The following is a 21,851-nucleotide window of genomic DNA, read 5'->3' as shown; positions in this document are numbered from 1 at the left end:
TGGTAGAGGAGGAGCACTGATGAAAAGGCAAGAGTACTAGAGAGCTGCCTCCACCACTCCTCTGTCATGAGGTGGTATGGGTTTGGAGGCGATGCCCTCTCCAGCTCATCCCTCACCATCTGAAGCAGTTGAAGAGCTGTCCCTGGGGTCATGAGAGTTGGTGAGCTGTTCCTATCCCTCACTGTCTACAGCAGTCGCCAGAGCAAGCTCTGCACATCACCTAGTTAGCACAGTAGAGTTGGTCCTGGTGGGGGAGGGTACAGGTGATCCAGCCCCAAGGGCTAAAGTATGGGAGAGCTGGCCTTGCCACTCATCTGCTGTGAGGTGATGTGGGTGCAGGGGTGATAACCTCTTCCCTCTCCCTTGCCACCTGTGATAGGTGGGAGAATTAGCCTCTAGGGCATGAAAACTGGAGAGCTAAACATCCATCCTTCTGCTGGCTATAGCACTCAGGAGAGTGGGTCCTGCACATTGATTGGGCAACACAGTGGAGCAGGCCTGATGACTAAATCGTGGGTGAGCTAGCCCTGAGGATGTGAGAGCCAGAGAATTGGCCTAGACCCTTACAGACTGCAGCACTTGGGAAAGTGGTCCTCACACATTATGTAAGTTTCATTATAGTGCAACTGTTCTCATTCTTCTTGGTTACCGTTAATATCTCATTGCCCTGAACTGATTCATTAAACGTTATCTTCAGGATGTAGGTATGGGTGGTTAGAGTCTAAGATGGCTCATTGCTGTCAGAGGTTTCAGTCACCTGCTGGGGGGGGGGGTCTTGAAATGGTTTTCACACAGATAAAGACTTTTCAAAGGTACATTTTATAATTATATTTCTCATTATTCTCTAGGAAAATTCCAAGGTTAATGCTCTTTGCCATAGAGTTTGAGAAACATAGAACCTACATAGGGCTACAGGCCCTAGAGGGTAAAAGAAAACTAACTTCTTTCATTTTTCTATGTGGGGCTGGGTACTTAGAGCCAAATAGAAAGTAATATGCACCCTTTCTCTCATGACTGTGTACCAAATGCCACTGGTTACCTCCCAGGTACTTTCAAGTACATACAGTCCTGCTAATGAGGAGCTTATGCCTTTGTATTTGATTCAAACAGAGTTATCCTCTATTAGCCACTTAATGAACAGTTCTCTGTAAGTGACCCCAAAGGTGGGCATTGCCTGGACAGATTTACTCTAGCCCACATTTGGATCTTGTTAGCTCTCAAAGGTATCATTTTGGGAAAGCTGCGTGGGTTGTCTCTCTTGGACTGACCTGCATTAACCACACTTAGAGACAGATGTGTCAATATTGGTGTGAATTTGTTAGTTTGCCTTGAGCATTTTTTCATCAAGCGGGATACACTGTATAAATTGGCTTGCTAACGAAACCCAGCCCTTGCAGGCTGATCTATAGAGAAAACTGAATTATAATTAGAAGGCTTATAAAAATCAGGGAGTAATTACTACATTGATGTTAGGAGAGGCCCCTCAGTACCTATCCTTGGTCCATCCTTCTTTCTTTCTCCTCTGTCCACATGACAGATATTTTCCTGGGGGTGGGGGTGGGGGGACAATGTGTCAGGCTCTGTGACAAAGGATTCTGGAACAGGATTTCCTATTTTTCATTCACAGACTTTCTGTTTTCTAACCATGTGACCAGGGGGAAGCCGTTTAACTGCTCAAGGCTGTAGAACTCTCTAACGTAACAGTATCTGTCCTAACCAGATTAAAAGAACAGTAGCATGCAGGTGGCTTAAGAGTAGACATTACTGATACTTGATGACCCTGGTCCAGCCCAGGAGTATAAGACTGTAAGTTTGCCCTCTGCCTTTTGCACACTGGGAGACTGGGGACTTCAAAATGGCTAACCTTCTTGCCTTAGGCTGCACTTATAAGTGACAGAGCTTCATCAGGACTGAAGAGTGAAATCTATTGTTTGCTTTGGAAGTTGGATGTTGGCACCCTGGAGGAAGAAATACAGTATAACAGGGATGTGGGGTCTCATTTTCAAAAAAAAAAAAAAAAAAAAGCCTAAGCTCTAAGCAATGGAGGGTGGACTCTATTTTTTCTGCTTATCATCAACTATTTTTTTTGTCATTTTCCATATTTATCTTCTGCAATTTGGACCTTCCTCAAATGATGCCCTAACAAATCAGATCAATTTTCCCCTGAAATGTGTTTTTAAAAGAAATTATAGCCATCCCAGGCTCATGTTCTTAGGGAGGAAGCAGTGTACTTGGCAATTTCCATGGCTTCTGGTTGTGATGAGATTGGATTTCAGGCAGTCATCTTCAAGCTATGCTCTAATTAAGATGAACAGATATTGTTAGCTGGCCTGTTTAATCAGTTCCCCATCTGGCATAATCATGTTTATGAGAGGGCTCTGCTTTTGCTCAGCTTGGGCTGTAGTTAAAACAACACAGCAAGACAATTGTATCTCATAAGAATCAGGCCAACTTTTTTCTTGCCCTAATTCTATCTGGACAACTACATTTCAAACCTGCAGGTTAATGGTATGAAACACTATTGTAGCCTATATCCATCCATCCATCCATCCACCTGTCCATCCTTACCTCCATCCTCCCATCCACTCACCCACTCATCCATGCTTCCTTTTGCTCATTCTATTTAACAAACTCCCAGAGCTCTCATATGTACTGGGCTCCCTAGGACTCAGCATAAGATATCATTAAAAAGACTCCTGCTCTGTGTTATATTAGTAGAATGGAAACATTTCTAGAATATGTGGATTTAAAAAAATAAAGACTGATTATATTACATTATATTATATTATATTATTTTTTTAGGGTCTTAAAACTCCAGCTGCAGGCTGGAGAGATGGCCCAGTGGTTAAGAGCACTGGCTGCTCTTCCAAAGGTTCTGAGTTCAATTCCTAGCTACCAGAGGGTGGCTCACAACCGACTATAATGGGATCTGATGACTTCTTCAGGTATGTCTGAAGGCAGAAGCTACAGTGTACTTGTATATAGTAAATAAGTCTTAAAAATTTTCAGCCTCAGTTACATAGAAAGTTTTAGGCCAACCAGGGCTATTATGAAAGTCCATTTCAAATAAATAAATAAATAAATAAACAAAAAATAAATAAAATTAAAAAAAACTTGCTGCATTGAAATAAATGTTCATACAGTTCTGTATTCTGTCTCTGATAACGGCGATTATGCCAAAGGAAGGCATGGAAGCTGCCTTTTGTTATATAATTTCCTGAAAGGAATAAGTTTTTGATTGATTATTTGTATCTCTTTATTAGATGAGGCAAAGTTGATATCCTAGGTAAAAGAATTACAGACAGACAATACTGGGAGACAGATTTCAAGTTAACACTGGCAGGAATGAACTGATAATGCCACAACTTTCTGCCTGGAAAACAATATATCAGGAATAAATTATGACTAACAGTATTGCCACTTCTTCCTAACAGCCTGCTCTGAGCACAGCCTAAGCTATGGCTTTTGTATCATAGACATAGGGAAGGCTCTAAAATATTCAGCTCAATCATGCTAGACTATGAGGCTAGACTATTTTTTTTTTTTAAAGAAGAAATGGATAGTTGATAAACTGAGGGGTATGTATGTATATATGCATGTATGCATGCTTGTATATGTGTATTGTATTTTGTTGCATATAGGCTACCACCCACATTGCGGGGGGAAAAACAATATGGCATAGGAATAAAGGTCCCCCTTTCTCTCTTTCTCAGGTACTGAGCCCTTGAGGCTTGTTTTTTTTTTTTTTTTTTTTTTTTTTTTTTTTTTTTTTTTTTTTTTTTTTTTTTTTTTAAGCTGGCAAAGCCTGGCAGAAGAAGCCAAAAGAGTAAAGACAGAGCCAGGATTCTTTCTTCAGTAAAGAGAGCTGGAGTTTCATTCAGGAAACAGGTAGTGGCATCCAGAATTGACATGACACCATGGGAGAAAGACAAAAACTGTGAATAACAAGAGAGTCTTGGAGAGGAGAGAACAGGAGGCACTGTTAGGTCTTCAGTGTGCCCTCTAAAACATGCAAGTTAACATTGAGTCTTAACACCCTGCTTCCAGCACTTTTGTTAAATGACTCTTAATTCTTTTGGTTTATCTATGGTATTTTTTTTTTAAAGATGCAGTTCCAGATAGTATGTGAGACTACAAGGTCACGTTCCTTGGTGACACTGCAGGTGAAAGGGGACCTTCCCTTGGATTCATTGATGTGGAAGGAAGCACATGGGCATTGTGGAGAGCCATGTAGATCTGGGTTTTCCTGATAACCTTCTTCCTCTTGAGTATAGAAGGGGGACCCTGTTTTATACTGGTGATATCAAATTGCACATCAAAATAGGCTAACATTTTAAAATAGGAAGTGAACCATAGAGGCAGGAAGTAAGGCTCTGTGGACAGTATGAACACATACTATCAATGAATGATTTGAGAGGGTTATTTGAGGTGAAAATCAAACATTGTCAGGATGGCCAGAGGTCCCTAAACTTTTCTGAATCTCAAATCCAGATAGTAAAGTATAACAAACACGGAGCTCTGGTCTCTATCTAAAGAGTGTTCATATTAAAATATTTTAAGCAGAATCAATATAATTTTTATACGCTGACATATTTATTTTAGAATCCATGAGCCAGATGATCCTTAAGATAGAATTTTACAATACTGTATACCAGAATGCTTTGAAAGCTTTAATCCTGTATATTTTGAGGAAAGTAGATCCATTTTCACAGTGTGTTGGAAGACTGTCCCCTTGAGACAAATTGTGTTTCAGTTGCTTCCTGCTGGCACTGGCAGGAAGATGTGGCTGACCTAGTGTATGGGCTCTCAGAGAAGAGCAAATAAGATGAGAGAGGATGCTGGAAGCCTTCTTGGAACAGAGAGTATATACTCAACCACATCATTACAGCCTTCTTTCTTCCTCATGTAGGCTGAGGTCAATAGTGAGAGAAAAATATGATGATAAAAGTGAAGTATACAACTCCAGCAATTCTTAACACTAGAGTTTTCTGTATCAGTACCAGGCAAATGATGGGTAGTGCCCCATACCTATTAACCTTCAAGAAAAAGTTAATTAATTAATATATTTGTTTTACATCCCAACCAGTTTCCCCTCCATCCTTTCTTCCCAGTTCTGTAAAAGAAGCTGCAGTCACACACATTTGTCTTAATTTGGACTGTTCTGGATTTCTACAGTTACTTTAATGATTTAGTTGTGTCCCAGTTTATCTGTTATGTTTTGTTCTGTCATACTATGCTTCTCTCCAAGCTGACTCTCTTTCCATGCCAGCTTTCTCCTTCTCAGAATCCTTCATGGGCTCTCTGCTGCTGAAAGAACACAGCATGACCCATGAAGATGCCTGGGATGGCTGGTCTTGGTTGTCAGGTTGGCTGCATCTGGAATACAAGCTGCTGAGGTACTCCTGTGAGGCTTTTTGTTTGTTTGTTTGTTTTTGACAGACTATTTGAAGCAGAAAGATCCACCTTAGACATAGGTGGCAACTTCTGGTGTCAGCCCAGATAAAAGGACATGGAAGAAAGAAAATTTGCCTTTTGCCTGCTTTCCCTCACTCTTACTGGCAAGTTCATCTATCCATTTGCTGCAGCCATTTTTAGAACCCTATGTTAGAACCTTTGAGATTTCAACGTAGACTGAAGACCAGTAGCTCTACAGGAATCTGCTGGCTTCAGCACCAGATTAGGGTTGCTGAGCTCTCCAGCTTTGTGAATTGAACAGCTACCCAACACTCAGCCACTCTAGTGTAAGGTAGACATTATTGGACTACCGAGACTACATTCTGCAAACCAAGATGATTAATTTATATATTTATTTTCATTTTTTTTTCAGTTCTGTTCCTTAAGTAAAATGCTTTGTCTCTGTTTCTACTATCCATCACCACACAGTGCTTATCTGAGACTTGGCAATGATGGGGAGAAAATAAATTTCTAAAGCACTTATTACATTCTCACAAATAGTACTCTATAAATCTGTTTGTCTCTTTCATTAAGCTATTGTCGAAATGGAGGCATGATGTCTTATCCTATTCAACACTGTGCCCATTTCTTGTCGGATTTTTTTTTTTTTTTTATTCAGTCTGGATGGAAGAGTGATTTTTTTTTTAAATACAGGCTCTACTATTTCAAGCATGACCTCATCTTCATGAGTTGACTTTCAAGACCTTGGAGAAATGGCTACAATAATGATGTAGTAAATAATAATAATCCAGACTCTGTATGAGACACCCAGAGGCGTTTGGTAGCAAACAGAAGCCCTAACAGGCATGGAAAGAAAATTGTTTCACTTGGGATAATGTTGTTGAAATACAGGTTGACATAGAGCAGGTGTATTGGCCAGCTAGCTTTAGGTTTAGCTGGGAGGATGATGGGAGAAGAGAGAAAAAAGAGAGAGGGAGAGAGAGAGAGAGAGAGAGAGAGAGAGAGAGAGAGAGAGAGGCAGGCTATAATAGGCATGTAATAACAAAAGCTGTCCAGGATTCTTTACACTATTTGAAGAAAAAGTTGCTCTTTAAAATAGGAAAAAGGCAGAATTAGAAAACAAACTCACTATCTGTTTGATGATGTCTTATCCTATTCAACACTGTGCCCATTTCTTGTCGGATTTTTTTTTTTTTTTAATAGGTGACAGGTGACTCTATCTGTTTCCCCTCCTTATTCTATGTTTGGTGTGGTCTTTGAAAACCTAAATTGCAAAAGAGATGACATAAATTATTTATACCAAGTACTTCAAAAGCTATAAACACACATTTTCTTTCTAGCTTGAATTTTCTTTCTAGCTTGGGTAGATCTGCTGCCTTATCCCAAAGAAATGACAAAGAAAACAATTTCCTTCCATCTAGTCTTAAGCTTGTCAGCATATGCCACTGCCAACATCTTAAAAGTGTCCAATTTTCAAGTAGTAGTTTTAAAATGAAGCACTGTAATTTTCCCAGGGGAAGTTCAGGTGAAGGAGAATTAGCCCCATACTTACTGTATGTGTGTGGATCAAAGGGACGCTCTCAGAGACCCAGACATAAAGAGTGTTGTTCACAGTGTTGGTTGGAGAGGAGCTTCCAGAGTTCTCTTTGGGAGCTGCTTCAGAATGAGAAGAAAACAGTGAGTCTGCCTCAGGATTTTTACTGAAAATGAAACAGTAGAGATCTGCCTTCAAGATTCCCTTTTGATGGAATCCCTCTGGTCTCAGAACTCAGCTAAAATGCCAAGTTTATTTGCATTTCCTGGCACTTTTGCATATAGACATAAGAGGAAAAGTCAAGCAATGTAGTTAGTATTAAGTTTGAAGGACCAATTAAACACCCACCCCCACTCCTACATCAGTCAGACTTGCTATCTGGAGGTTCAAGAGCTCACTGCATCCTAGCCATTTTAAGTAGAGCAGAGCCGCCAAGGTTATTCATAATACTCTTGTTGTATAAATGATAGATGTGGAGTATAGACAGACAGTTGCTAGTTATAATTAAACAGGATAGTTTCCACTCCTGGGTTCGAGTAGAGTAACTATCAAGAAATTGGTCTTAAGACTTGGGTTAGGGCCAGATGGAAAAAAATGCATGGTAATTCTTTCAGAGTTCCCAGGATAGAAAAGGATGTAACTAGAATAGTAACATTATGCTCAACTTTAAGCAGCAACAAAGGTTCCCAGAAAGTTTTAGTTCCTCTGTGTGTGTGGGGGTTTTTTTGTTAAAATTTTTCACTTTTATATCTGAAAGGAATTAGCACCAGCTGTCTTTCTCTGAGAAAGCATTTTTAGTTTTTTCCCAATGTGAACCCAAGTCCTTTTTCATTTGAAGAGGTCTTTTTTTAACATCTGCGATGGGGGTTCTAGTGAGGGCTGTAGGTTACAAAGACAGCATGGCATCAAATGTCCTAAGTGGGTCCCTTGCCACAATGTCACTGCTCAGTGATTGGCATAAGACCTATCATAGAACATGGCAGAGTTTTCTTTCTGGAACTAGGGAGAAAGATTGTTTCTACATGGTCATAATGTGGCAGAAGGATGCAGACATGGTTTGCTTTTCTAGTGGGTTCTGCATTGAGGAGCAACTGACTGGCAACAAGATGCAGAAAACAAGAAAAACCAAAATAAAAACCAACCAACAGTTGTTCATATTGAAGTTCTGTATCCACAATGCTTTATCTTGTAGTCTAATTTCTCCTACTTTTCCCTCTTCAGTGGCTTGCTTATGTGTGTCTACTCATAAATTCCCTTCTCTGTATTAAATTGGTGTTCTGTTACTGTCACCCAAAGGTGTGTTAATACTTTTTATTCTTCTCTGTTCCTGATCCTCTATAACTGATACTCGATAATTAATCACAGTACTGTGTGAATGTAAGTGTCAAGCCCAGCAGTATGCTGAACTGAAAGACGTGGAGACCTGGGCCAAATACAGGAGCTATCAATGATGTGCATCACAGGTGATAACCTAGGCACACATTCAGCATGAGGGGGATACCAGACAATAGAAGAAGTCAGTGTTAGCAATCAGAGATGCAGAGTGCAAGGTCAAGTCTGGACTCACTCTGTATTGCTCACCCAGGGAAGGCAGCTAGATGGGGCTTTGGGAATTCCTCTCCCCTCACACCCATGCTGGGATTTTAAGTAGCTTGACTAGCCCCCCCCCCCCCATTTTTAAAGCCATGGTTCTCAAAGATCTTTCCCAGTTTTACATTCATTAAAATGAAAGTGCCTGATCTCTAAACAAGACTAGGGGAGAGAGTCATAGATTTGCATTTTAACCACTTCCTGGGTGGTTGGGAAGCACCACCGGTGTCTGTGTCTTTAACTCTGACTGCCCACTGTAATCTCCCAGAGTTGAGATTCTGGGAGCCAGACTGGGTCACAGGCATCTTAATGAGACCTCTGTGGAGAACTGCTAGTGTAAAGGTGGTGACTTTCAAAGAGGCACTCAAGGGAACAGGTGGCAATCTTTACTGAAAAGCAACTAAAATCTGTCTAAGTTTTGAAACCGAGTGAGTAAGCTTCAGAGTCAGATGACTGGAACTGGAGGCTTGAGAGGAAGGGCTGTAGGTCATGTAGAAGTAGTTGCTGACTGGGGGCTATTGGTTGCTTTTGTGTACCAGCTGTAACCTGGTGTGCTGTGGCTGAGCCATATTTAATCAGGCTATACTGACAGGGACAGGATGAAATGGCTGCAAGAAAAAGCTACAGCTTACAAAGTCCTTAGCATCACCCTGTGAGTGGCCAATACATTGGCTGCTTTGCTTCTGATGAACAGCCGATGGCCTCAAATAAACCATCTAAATCAATGAGGTCGAACAGAGGAATCTGGCTGTGAAGCTGAGGTGGAGAACCAGAAAGGACAGATTTCAGCTAAGCAGAGAAGGAGTGGGGGATTGTCCTCTGTGTTATTCTGTCCTTTTCTCTGAGCATGTGATTGTGGCTGGAAGGCAGTGCTTCTGAACTTAAACCTCTGCTAAGCTCCCAGTGCTTCAGCCTTAGGCAGAAATTAAATTCCTCAGCTGCAGAAAGCAAGGAATGTGTTCTGCTTGGCTCTTTTTTTTTTTTTTTTTTTTTTTTTTTTTCCAACTGTGTTATATTGATTTGAGAGGGACACCTGAAGGCATGAAGACCTGTGTCTGAACATGGCTGCCCAGTCATTATTTGTGTTCTTGGCTTAATTGTTTACTCTTTTAAACAGCAGTGAGGACAAATTGGAAATTTAGCCCAGGGCAAGGGTGTTTGGAAGGACAACTCACTGAAGAGTTAACATAGCTTTCTGTTGTTAGAGATGGTGGCTAAAGGGCCACCCAGGTGGGCTTTTAAAGGTTGTCACTGCAGGGGTGTGTGTAGGGAATAACACCCTTTCAAGGCAGATCTTTACCATGATGGGAGACAAGTTCCACTACAAGAGTGTATTTCCAGAGTCCAAAGAAGACAAAGAAGATCTTGAATCTTGAATCAGCAGTTAAGAGCACTGACTGCTCTTCCACAGGTCCTGAATTCAATTCCCAGCAACCAAATGGCGGCTTACAAGCATCTGTAATAGGATTTGATACCCTCTTCTGGTGTGTCTGAAGACAGCTACAATGTACTCATATGAATAAAATAAATAAATCTTTAAAAAAGAAAAAAAGAAAGTTTTAGAATAGTCAGAACTCCACAGAGATACCCTGTCTCAAAAAAAAAGTAATAATTTTTTTTTAAAGGGTCTGGGATACAAATGAACTGCAGCTTTGTTTCCAGGTGACACCACCTCCATGATTCAGTGTGGGTATTGAGGGAGGGCAGAGACTTGAGTGACAGCCATACATTGAATCTCAAATATAAGGAGGTCGGCCGTCAAGATAAATGATACCTCAATGCACTATTCTAATACTAAAACTCTAGCGAACAAGAACACTGAACAAACCAGCAAAACTTTGAATAGGATCACGAGTAGCCATGTTGATTCATACTGGTGGCTGACACCAAAAGGAAAATCAGAAATAATAATTTCAAATGATGAGACATACAGAAGTAACAAATAATAAACAAGAAATAAACCCAATCAATACCAGATGAATTGCAGAGCTGAACACCACTGGTAAACACTAAAGACTCTTAAATGGAATATGGTATCCTAATAGACTGTGAAGAGATTTCCTTGAACAGAATTCAAGCAGCATTAACCATAAAGGAGAAACCTTGACAAATAGTATCAAAGCTTGCATCTTTCTATTTACCCAAATCTACCTTAGGAAGATGAAGAGGCTGCTTGGAATTGGGAGTGGGCGGGAGGTAGGATGCAAATATCCAACATAAGGTTTACATTTTCAGGTCTATTGAAAACCCTTCCAGGTGAAAATAAAGACAACCTGATAAGAAACAGAAGCAAAGGATGGAAGAAGCCCACCTAGAGCTCTTACCTGGAACACCAGTATTCCATTAATTATTAGGGACCTATGAGTCAAAACTACAGTGTGCTATCACTGTGTGTTCCCCAGGAGGACTGAGGTTGAAGGAGACATGATACCACCATGAGATCATCATGCACTGCTGTATTTGTTTGTTTTTGTCTTTGTTTCTCTTGTTGCTGCTGCTTTGAAACAGTGTCTCATTGATCCCACCACCCTGACCTTAAATTTTATATGTATGGAAGGATAGCTTTGAACTTCTGATCCTCCCCAATGCTGGGATCACAGGCATGTGCCACCACATCCAGTGTTAATGAAATGCTAGGAATAAGTCCAGAGCTTTGTGCATGCTAGTCATGTACTCTGCTATCTGAGCTATATCCTCGAAGTGTCATGCAGATAATAAGAATATAGTATGAAATGATCCATTTTGGGTATGTAGTCTATAGTGTGTTTTTAACTCTGACCAGGTACAACCTGTGTACTAAACAATCCTAGCAAAAATGCATGTTCACATTCACCAAAAGACATATGTAAAGAAATCCTTCATATTTCTACTAAGTAAAAAAAAGAACATAGAAGAACATATTTGTCTATATTTAAGATAACATTTTAGAAAAGGCAAACTAATATGTATCTATGATGGATCAGTGGTTGTATGAAGATTAAAACTATTAGTCAGCATGGAGACAAGGGGAACAAAGACCAAAGGACACAGAGAAACTGTACTGAATATATTAATTTTTCTGATTTTCATGATAGTTTCATATATAGTTTATATTTTCATGTGTATATATTTAAAATGCACTAGAGTGTGTAATTAAAATATATGTAGGTTACTGTAATCAATGATATCAGGATGAAACTGACTGGGAAACTTCACTCTCAGGCTGCTCAGGGTCTAGCCATCGATTGCTTCAGCAAGGTGTGTGTTGATTGCACCTTGAGAATGCCTCCTGCCTTAGGGATCCGGAACGAGTCTAGAACCCTGGGTGAGTGTTGTGAATCTGAAATGACCTGCCAAAGCTGCAGATACAGTTTGAAACCAGGTGGTAAAAAGCCTTTACCCTTCCTATATTGGGAAGATTAGACCAACGAAAAAGTCACAAATCCATCAACAGTGCTGATCACAGCATTTGGAGGAAGGAAGCCTGGTTTCCTTGCTAACATTTAACATAGACATGTTTCAAATTAAATTCTAGCCACAGAAATATTAATACGATGTGGCTGAACAACTAGCCTTACTTGTTTGTCTCTATATTTATATTATTCATTGTATGTCCTAGAAAATACAGAGCAACACAAGAATATTATTGAGTCTATCTGTATCTGGCAAATCTGAGCCAGTATGCTTATTCCAGGTATTCTTGTATTCTTTTTCTCTCGACTTACTTTCTTTGAATTCAATAAAAGCATGCCTTTTTTTTCTTCCTAGAAAGATTTCTTTTAAACTCAGGGTAAATGATGTTATTCAATGTAATCAGCTGGTTTAGAGTTCTGAGGTTCTGTGCAGAGTTGTGTGTTAACCCTCTCAACCTTTTGTGACAACCATCCAGAGTCTAAGTTAACCATTCAATGGCTAGGGTGAGATGGGTAGCAGAAGGAAAGAAGATGGGGCCAGGGGTGATAGAAAGAGAACTGCATAATGTTAGTAATGTAATAAAAAACTGCTGTCAAAATCCTTCCTGAATGTTTGTTTAAAATATATGTATGTGTACATGTGTGTGCACTTGTGTGTGGTATATGTACAAGAACATGTAGTACATGCATGTGTACACTTAGGTGAACATGCACATGTGGAGGCAATCATTTTGTGTCACATATCTTTCTTAGGTTCTCTCCACTTCATTTTTATTTTATCTTATTTGTTTAAAATATAACTAATTTCTCTACAGGAGGACACAGGTAAACAGGCAGAAGTCTTTAAAGAGGAAACACAAACATCCCTTAAAGAATTATACGAAAACACAGCTAAACAGATGAAGGAATTGAACAAAACCATCCAGGATCTAAAAATGAAAGTAGAAACAATAAAGAAACCACAAAGGGAGACTACCCTGGCAAAAGAAAACCTAGGAAAGAGATCAGGGGTCATAGATGCAAGCATCACCAACAGAATACAAGAGATAAAAGAGAGAATCTTAGTTGTAGAAGATGCCATAGAAGACATTGACACAACCGTCAAAGAAAATACAAAATGCAAAATATAACTAGTTTCTCCCTCCTCTCCAACATTTCCACATCACTTCCCATTTTCTTTCAAATTAATTGTCTTTTTAAATTATTAGTATTTTATACACACACACAGATATACAATATACACATGTAAATAGATATATAAATACAACTTGGTTGAGTCTAGAAAAGGTTTTAGGGCTGACCACTTGGTATTAGATAAGCATTTAGGGGGCTCATCCCTGGGAAATACAAATTCTCCCTCTCTCAGCTATTGTTAATTGCCTGTACAAATTTATCCATGGTTGGGGCCCCAATGGATTTACCTATCCAAGGTACCATGTCAACTGGTGTTAACATTGTTTAGATCCTGTGTAAGCAGCCATAGTGTAGATATTTGATGGGTATAGCTTCCCTGTCATATCTAGAAGACACAGTCTTCTAGTCCTCTGCCTCTTATAGTATATCTGCTTCCCCTTCAATAATGTTCCCTGAGCCTTCAGTGTGGAAGATGCATTGTAGATGTATGATTAATTGAGGTTAGGCACCCCATTGTCAGCTCTGTGAAATTCGATCAGCAGATTATAGAAAGCCACTTCAGTTTTTTATATTCTCTCATTGAACTTGAAGCTCACCAATTTAGTTAGACTGGCTAGACAGTGAGCTTCAGGTAACCACAAATCTCTGTTTCCCCATCATTGAGATTACAAATAGGCACCACTCCACCTGGGTTTTTACTTGGGTTCTGGAGATCTTTTGTTCAACCATTTCTTCTTAATCAAAACATTACATCCTAAATGGAAGCTTACAGTTCTGGAGAATTCTAAAGGAGATTACTAAGGACTTATAAAATAAACAACTCAAAAGCCTCAGGAATTCCATGAAATTTACAAGGTATGCAAGATTCCTCCATCCCCAAGGTTGTAGAGTAAGCAGTCAGTGATGAGACTTCCTTAGAGCCTATTCTGTGTCTATCATGTAACTCCAAGAAGTAAACCCATGTTCTTTCAACTACTTCTGATTTCCACAGGCAGATTTGTGCATCAAATATGTACTTAGGAATTGATGATGCAACACGAGCATATACCAAGCATCTTGTACTGAATAGTTTTATGCTACTTGACACAAGCTAAGGTCAGTTGAGAGGAGGGAACCTTAAGAAATGCCTGCATAAAATTGTGTTGTAGTCAAGCCATTTGAGCATTTTATTAATCAATTAATTAATTGATGGGGGAGGACTCAGTCTATTTTGGGTGATGCTGTTCTTGGGGTAGTGGTTCTGAGTTCTATAAGAAAGCAGGCTAAGCAAGCCATGATGAGCAAGCCAGTAAGCAGCACCCTTGTTATCCTCTGCATCAGCTCCTGCCTTCAGGTTCCTGCCCTATTTGAGCTCTTGACCTGGCTTCCTTTAATGATGAACATCAATGTGGAACAACATAAACTCTTTTCTTCCCAGCTTGATTTTTGGTCATAGTGTTTTATCACAACAAATAGAATTTCTAAGAAGCCATAGAAATTGACACAGTTAAAAATTAATTAATTATAATTAGTTAATAAACTAATAGGTTTCTGTATAGCATTTTCATACACATGTCACTTGGTAACTTACCTCATTTTCAAAGTATATTTTATAAATTTCAACATTTAGGATTAGTGCTGATGAAGAGATTTGCCTTGTTACCCCTTCTATTGGAAAGTCTCTCCCAGGGATAATATCTATTTATTATGGTTTGAATTCCGATTCTGTCTTATAATAAATGTTTAAAGTATGTGAGCTATTCAGAATTGATGCACAGAATTCTTGTGCTGTATGGAAGAAAGAGAAACGTACTCTCCTGAATTTTTAAAATGCAATGGAAAATGCCTGCTGGTAGCCAATTTTCCTCAAGGGGTGAGCAGATGAAGATAATAACCAGAGACATATAGATGTTGGGAAATAGAAAAGCCTTATACTTGTGATGGATATTGCTTCAACTGTTTTGAGGATTTACCTTTATCCTTGATTGTCAAGAGATTTATTCATTTATTTCTTGTGCATATAAGAATGTAGAAGTGGGTATAAAAATGATCTGGCTTGATCTCGAGGGTTGATTCTACTGAATTGGCTGGCTAGGTGAGTGCCCCTTTCTTCCCTCAATGTTCTGTGTGCATCCCTCCCAAAGCTGCACACTTGGTTGAAGAGGACAACTTCTGCCTAATAGAGGAGCCTCATTCTTTAGACAAAGTCCTATGTGTGGCTATAAATCTCCTCTCCCAGAACATCTAAATAAGCTCTCAAGCATGGTAGGTAATATTGATTGGATAGAGAAATAAAGCACACCTCTAGGTGTTTCTGTGAGGGAGTTTCCGGAGATGGGTAGATCACAAGGACTTTGATTTAGGCAATTGTTTAATACAATCTGAGATTCAAGAGACACCATGACCAAGGCAACTCTTATAAGAGACAGCAGTTAATTGGGGCTGGTTTACAGGTTTAAAGATTCAGTCCATTATCATCATGGCAGGAAGCATGGTAGTGTCCAGGCAGATGGGGTGCTGGTGAATAAGCCAAGAGTTCTACATCTAGATCTGAAGGCAGTAAGGAAAATACTGTCTTTCAGGTAGCTAGGAGAAGGATCTCAAAGTCCACCCCTAAAGTGACACATTTCCTCCAACAAGGCCACACCTACTTCAACAAGGCCATACCTCCTAATAGTTCGACTCCTTGGGCCAAGCATATTGAAACCACCACAGTCACTATGAGCATAGCTTGAAAATTATACTTGGTCCCCTGTTCTTTCCTGTATCTTCTCTGCCATAAATTGTACATTGTCTACCTCCACATACTTCTGTTACCGTAACTGTCCTTTCACCATAGTTCCACAATTAAATCGATAAACCCAGTGATTATAGACTAAAATCTGAAATTGAGATAAAGTGAAAATTTTCTTCCTCAAAGTGTTAGTTGTTTTTGTTCATTTGTTTTGTTTGTTTTGTTTTTCTCTTTCAATTTCAGATATTTTGTCATGGTAACCTAAAAGTAACAAATAGATAATGGATGCCAAAGGTATGGAGTCGTGGCTATTCCTAATGAAGTAACTCAGAAGCCTTTGGAATTGGTTGTGGGAGGGTTTGAAAGAGTTTGGAGATGTGGTCTACAGAATCCCTGGATGCTTAATTGTTGACTTTTTTTTTTTTTTTTTTTTTTTTTGAAATTTAGATGTGAATGCAGATCAAAATGTGGACAGTAAAGACTACTTCTAAGATTTTGGAATGGAATGAGAATTATATTAGCCCTTGGCCTTCACCACATTCATGTTACATTCTGGTAAATAGTTTTATGTGCTGGGACACTGAATGAGGCTGCATCTAAAGGTCAGACTGATTAATCTGCTTAAGAAAATTTCAAGGTAGCTTAGCATTCAGCCTGTAGTGTAGTTATTGGCAGCTTCTTTTAACCAGGTTACAGTGAGACTAGGAAGGATGAAGGTAGAACAGAAATAATTGAAAAACTTGCAGTTTGGTCAGAAAAATGCTGTCGTAAAGTTGAGGCTGTAGAAGCCATTGTTCTGAAGAGATTAGCACCATTAAAAAGAACCAAAGCACCCAGCACCTAAAAATCAGAGCTATTTCTTATAGGAATCTTAAGACTTGGTTAGACATCATCTAATGCAAGCTAAATGGCGTGAAAGAGCAAACTCATTTGAAAGACTTTTACTTAGAAGAGAGCACCCTCAGAATATCCCGCTTTTAGAGGGTAACCTACAAGTTTTTCCCCCAGGGTGTTTATCTCAACATGCTCAACTGCCTAGAGACTCAAGATATCAGTGTGACTATAGTCTAAAGGTACCTGGTTACTATCTGAATTTGTCACAGACCATACTATTGTCTATGTAGTTTTGCAGGCATCTAGAGTGTAAAATTTACAGAGTGATGAATGCTTCATCTAGGATTTTGAAAGAAGACTTAGAAGGGCAACCAGTGTACTGTAGAGACAGAATCCCTTTAGGCAGCACCTCAGAAACAATGTTTGAAGTTGAAACATTGAAGACTATGTGATAATAAAGATGCCAAGAAGTCACAGGTGCAAGGAATGTTGAGTGCCTTCTAAGGAAAGCAACAAACAGATCCAGTGTAAAAGAAAAAAGCCATGCAGGATATACACATGTAGGGTCATAGGAACAAGGCTAACCCAGACCTTGGGAGCTTACACCATACCACTGTGTGCAGTGGGTTCAAAGCATGGGACTGCAGAATTCAGTCTTTACCTTTACAGATTTTAGTCTCGTATCGGTCCCTCATTCTTTACTATTAGTCTATTCTCCCTTTTGATATGGGCTTTTTTCTGTGCCATTGTGTATTGGATTTTTTTTTTTTTTATTCTGCAGGTGTTCCCAGCTAAGAGATGTTCTTAAGTATCAAAAAAAGACTCTAAGCTTGACCATCTTGTCAGTGCTGCAAATGTTGGTTATGGGAACTTATAAAGATGGACTGCAACTTGAATTATAAGATGACTGTGAGCATTTTAAAGACCAAGGAGTGGATATTTTGACGTCAGGAGATATGTGTGTCAAGTTGACAAAGAGGAACCTGGTGATAGTTAATCTTGATTGTCAGCTTCGTTAGATTGATAAAAGCCTAGGAGATTAGTAAACATGGCTCTGGGTATGTCTCTGAGGATATTTCCAGGAATGATTACAATTTGAATTCTCTGACCTAATCAGTGAATGGACTGATGGACTCTGGATGGACATTATTTAAGGGTGTCTTGTTAGAGGCATATCACTGGAGATATGCCTTCAAAGAATATAATTTACCTGATTTTGTGCTGCTTCCTGATTGTTGTACGTTGAACAGATCTGCTCCACTATGTCACCCTCTGAATCCATGAACTGAAATAAACATTTCATTTGTTTACATTGCTTTTTATTGTCACAGAGGTTCAAGGTCTGATTAATAGAGTTCCAACAGACTTTCTAACACCTGTTGCTAACAGTTCTGTCATTATTTTAGAGCAACTTTGACAATTCTAGCACAAAAGGGATGATCTGCCACAAGCAGATATTTGATTATACATTTTCAAAATTACTAAAATTGAGTGACAATAAGTCTGTCTGTTAGTTTTTTGAGATCAAAGGAAATAGGACTTCTTCTCGGTAGCATGGGTGTAGGCAATATAGAGTTGGCAAAGACTAGATTTATCAGAATTTGATTTTAGAGACGCTAATATCTGAATATAATTAAGTAACTTTTACAATCATCCTCATTATTAAGCTTTACTAGTTATGACAATAGATTTTAGTTGCCTTAGGGGGGAAAAAAAACCTTGGATGACTAAAGCAGGTAACACTTAATTAAAAGTGTATCAGGAACATTTCCATTCTATTAATTGTAGAGTACTTTGGATGAGACCATTCCTTCTTAAAAATGATGATAAATTGTGGGATGGATATATATATATATATATATATATATATATATATATATATATATATATATTTCAATCATTCAGACCTAACTATTTGAAGGCACAGTAGAAAAATCAAAAGGAGGCAGAAACCTGAGGAAATAAGATGCTTCAAATTTCTATGCGAACCTAGGCAAATCTCCAGCAACAGTTTCTTCTATATGCACACACACTAGACCTCACAATATGAGGCAGCTAGTACTTAAACAGAAAACTACAGATTTGTGGCTTGATGATTCAAAGAAAAGAATTTGGGTGATGCACAAGCAGTTACAATTTAATAGAATATGTCATAAAAGGGAGTGTCTAAAGATACTGGTTGTTAATCTGACACAAACATAGACATGTCTAGGAAGAGCATTCTTTTTAAAATGTTTTCTTACTTTGGGGGATTATATTAAAATTACAGTTTCTGCCTTCCCTTTCCTCTTTCCAACTTCCATATACCCAGCCACTTTCTCTTCTTCAGATTCATGACATTTCTCCCTTAACTGTTGTTGCATATGCATACATACATATTCCTAAATATATAAATACAACCTGCTCAGTTTCTAAACTCTGCTTGTATGTCTATGTTTTCAAGGCTGGCCATTTGCTACTGGACAATCAGTTGGTGAGTTCTTCCCTAGGTAAGACTATGTCTCTGGCTCTCAGCATTCTCAGTTGCCTGCAGTTCTTTGTCTGAGACTGAGGCTTCATGGGCTTTCTCTTTCTCATGTCAGCGTGTCCATTGGTACTATTCTTGTTTGGGTTATGTTTAGGTAGCCATGTTGGTAAGTCTTCATGGGTATGTAGCATCTGATATTTCTAGAAGACTCAGTCTCATGGCAAGCCTCCTGTTTCTCAGACTCTTACAATTTTTCTGCCCCATGGAAGAGGGAATTTTAATTGTAAAAGAATGCTTCCATAAGATTGGCCTATAAGCAAGTCTTTGGAATAATGTCTTGCTTAGTGATTGATGTGGCAAGACCCAGCCACTGTGGAGAGAACCATTGGGCAGGTGGTTCTGGGTTGCATAAGAAATCAGGCTGAGTATAAGCCAGAGAAGAAGAACCCAGTAACTAGCCTCCATGGCTTCTGATTTAGTTCCTGCCCTTAGGTTCCTGTCTTAAGTTTCTATCTAGATTTTCTTCAGTAATGAATTGTGACCCTAAGAATTGAAAGCTGAAATAAACCTGTTCCTCCCTAAATGGCTTTCAGTCACAGCAATAGAAAGCTTAACTAAGACACTAATTAAAATAAAAATTATAATCTCCTTTTATAATAGTATTATAACATGAGTGTGTAATTTAAATAACAATAACACATTGTTGGGAGTCACAGGATTACTTTGCTACAGTTGTCTTCTGTTTTATGTGATATTGTACTAAAATAATTTTATATAGATTGTGAAGTTAAAAAAATATGTCAAAGTTGTCAAACTAGATTTTTTTTGAAAAACGTAAATCTAAATATATGCTGGATTTAGTAAAGGTCTAAATAAGGTGAGCTTATTTTTTGCTGGAGACAGATCAGCAGTTAAGAGCGTATATTGTTCTTCCAGAGGATCCAAGTTTCCTTCCCAGAACACATGATCTAGCCATTTGCAACTGCCTGTATCTTCAATCCCAGAGCATCCAATGCCCTCATTTGGCCTCCAAGAATACTGACATATCCCATATGCAAGTGATTACAAATTTAAAATATAGTAGCTTTTAAAAAGGAGGATGACTTAACTCAAAAGAAGTTGAAAAAATATATATGATGCTAAGTGTAAGAAAGGTAAGTCACTTTTCCTTTCCAACTTGGGCCGGGCAGAATGGCTCCCGCAAAGAAGGGTGGTGAGAAGAAGAAGGGCCGTTTTGCCATCAATGAGGTGGTGACCCGAGAGTTTACCATCAACATTCACAAGCGCATCCATGGAGTGGGCTTCAAGAAGCGTGGTCCTCGGGCACTCAAAGAAATTCGGAAGTTTGCCATGAAGGAAATGGGGACTCCAGATGTTCGCATTGACACCAGGCTCAATAAAGCCGTCTGGGCCAAGGGAATAAGGAACGTTCCATATCGCATCCGAGTACGCTTGTCCAGAAAACGTAATGAAGATGAGGATTCACCAAACAAGCTCTATACATTGGTAACTTACGTGCCTGTTACCACATTCAAAAATCTACAGACGGTCAATGTGGATGAGAACTAACCTGAGTATCAAATAAAGTTGCAGTGCTGCAAAAAAAAAAAAAAAAAAAAAAAAAAAAAAAAAAAAAAAAAAAAAAAAAAAAAAAAAAGAAAGAAAGAAAGAAAAGAAAAGAAAAGAAAAGAAAAGAAAGATAGGTCAATGCCAGAGAAAGAGCTATGGGGAAGAGGAGAATTAACAAGAGTAAATAGACAATGGTGATAAGGTTACCTTATTTTGGAAGAAAAAACAGTTGTGAATTCCAACAGGAGGGAGACTTGGACTGCCAGGAGGACCGTAATGGATAAGTGGGCACTTCCACATCTAGTTAGAGATTCCAGCATTGCTCTCAGTAATTAATGGAGCTCTCAGAAAAGATGGAGGATATTTGAAGAAAAGTGCCAGCTGTAATAAGCACATTTTCATTTTTAGAACAATTACCATCATGTGAAAAATGTGCTTTTCATTCCAAGCACACATAGATCAGACACCCAAGTAGATCATATGCTGGTGATTAAATGTCCCAGTAAAATTGCAGGAAAAATAACTTACTATGCAGTCATAAGATATCTGAAAAATTCCAGAACTGAAAATTAACACTTTTTTTTTGAGACTGGGTTTCATGTAACCTAAACTGGCCCTAAAGTTCTTATGTAGTTGAACTTGAACTTGCTACCAATCCCCTTCTCCAGCTTCCAAATACAAGCATCTGCTGCTAGGAATAACTGACAACAGACCTTTAAATAATCCAATAAATTATTTAAAGGATATAAAAAATCAGAAATGATTTTAAATCATGTGGAAATGGAAATAAAATATATGCAATTAGGAGTTACAGATAGAGCAGTGCATGGGGAATATGGAGTCTTGGAAGCTCCCCAGCTCTAAAATCAGTGGGTTTCCAGTCAGAGAATTCCAAGAAGATACACCAACCCAACTCAAAGAAAGCCAGAGAAAAGAAAATTTAAAGCAAATAAAATAGAAAGTACATGTTAGAATAAAAAATTAAAGGAGATGCAGCTTAATTCTTTGTAAGGACTGATAAAATTTGTAAACTCTTATTAAAATAGACAAAACACAAAGTAGAAACTTTCAAGGGTAAAGATAGCACATCTTTACCCAGTCAGCCAGCACCAATAGGCTAGCAAGAGGAGATGGGGGAACTCTTTTTATTCCATTAAACTCAGGTGAAGTCGACAGGTTCCTTAGCAGTTCCAAAAGTTGCAT

At 38.8% G+C, this 21,851-nt stretch overlaps 1 pseudogene; it reads left to right on the top strand.

Moving 5' to 3' along the window:
* The first annotated feature begins 20,249 nt into the window (after nucleotides 1–20,249).
* LOC117719525 (large ribosomal subunit protein eL31 pseudogene) lies at nucleotides 20,250–20,650 on the top strand (annotated as a pseudogene).
* Nucleotides 20,651–21,851: the final 1,201 nt, after the last annotated feature.

This window comes from Arvicanthis niloticus, chromosome 1, assembly GCF_011762505.2.
Source record: "Arvicanthis niloticus isolate mArvNil1 chromosome 1, mArvNil1.pat.X, whole genome shotgun sequence".
In the NCBI taxonomy this organism is placed as follows: Eukaryota; Metazoa; Chordata; class Mammalia; order Rodentia; family Muridae; genus Arvicanthis; species Arvicanthis niloticus.
Note: the sequence above shows the minus strand (reverse complement) of the source record. Positions and strands in the feature narration are given on the sequence as shown.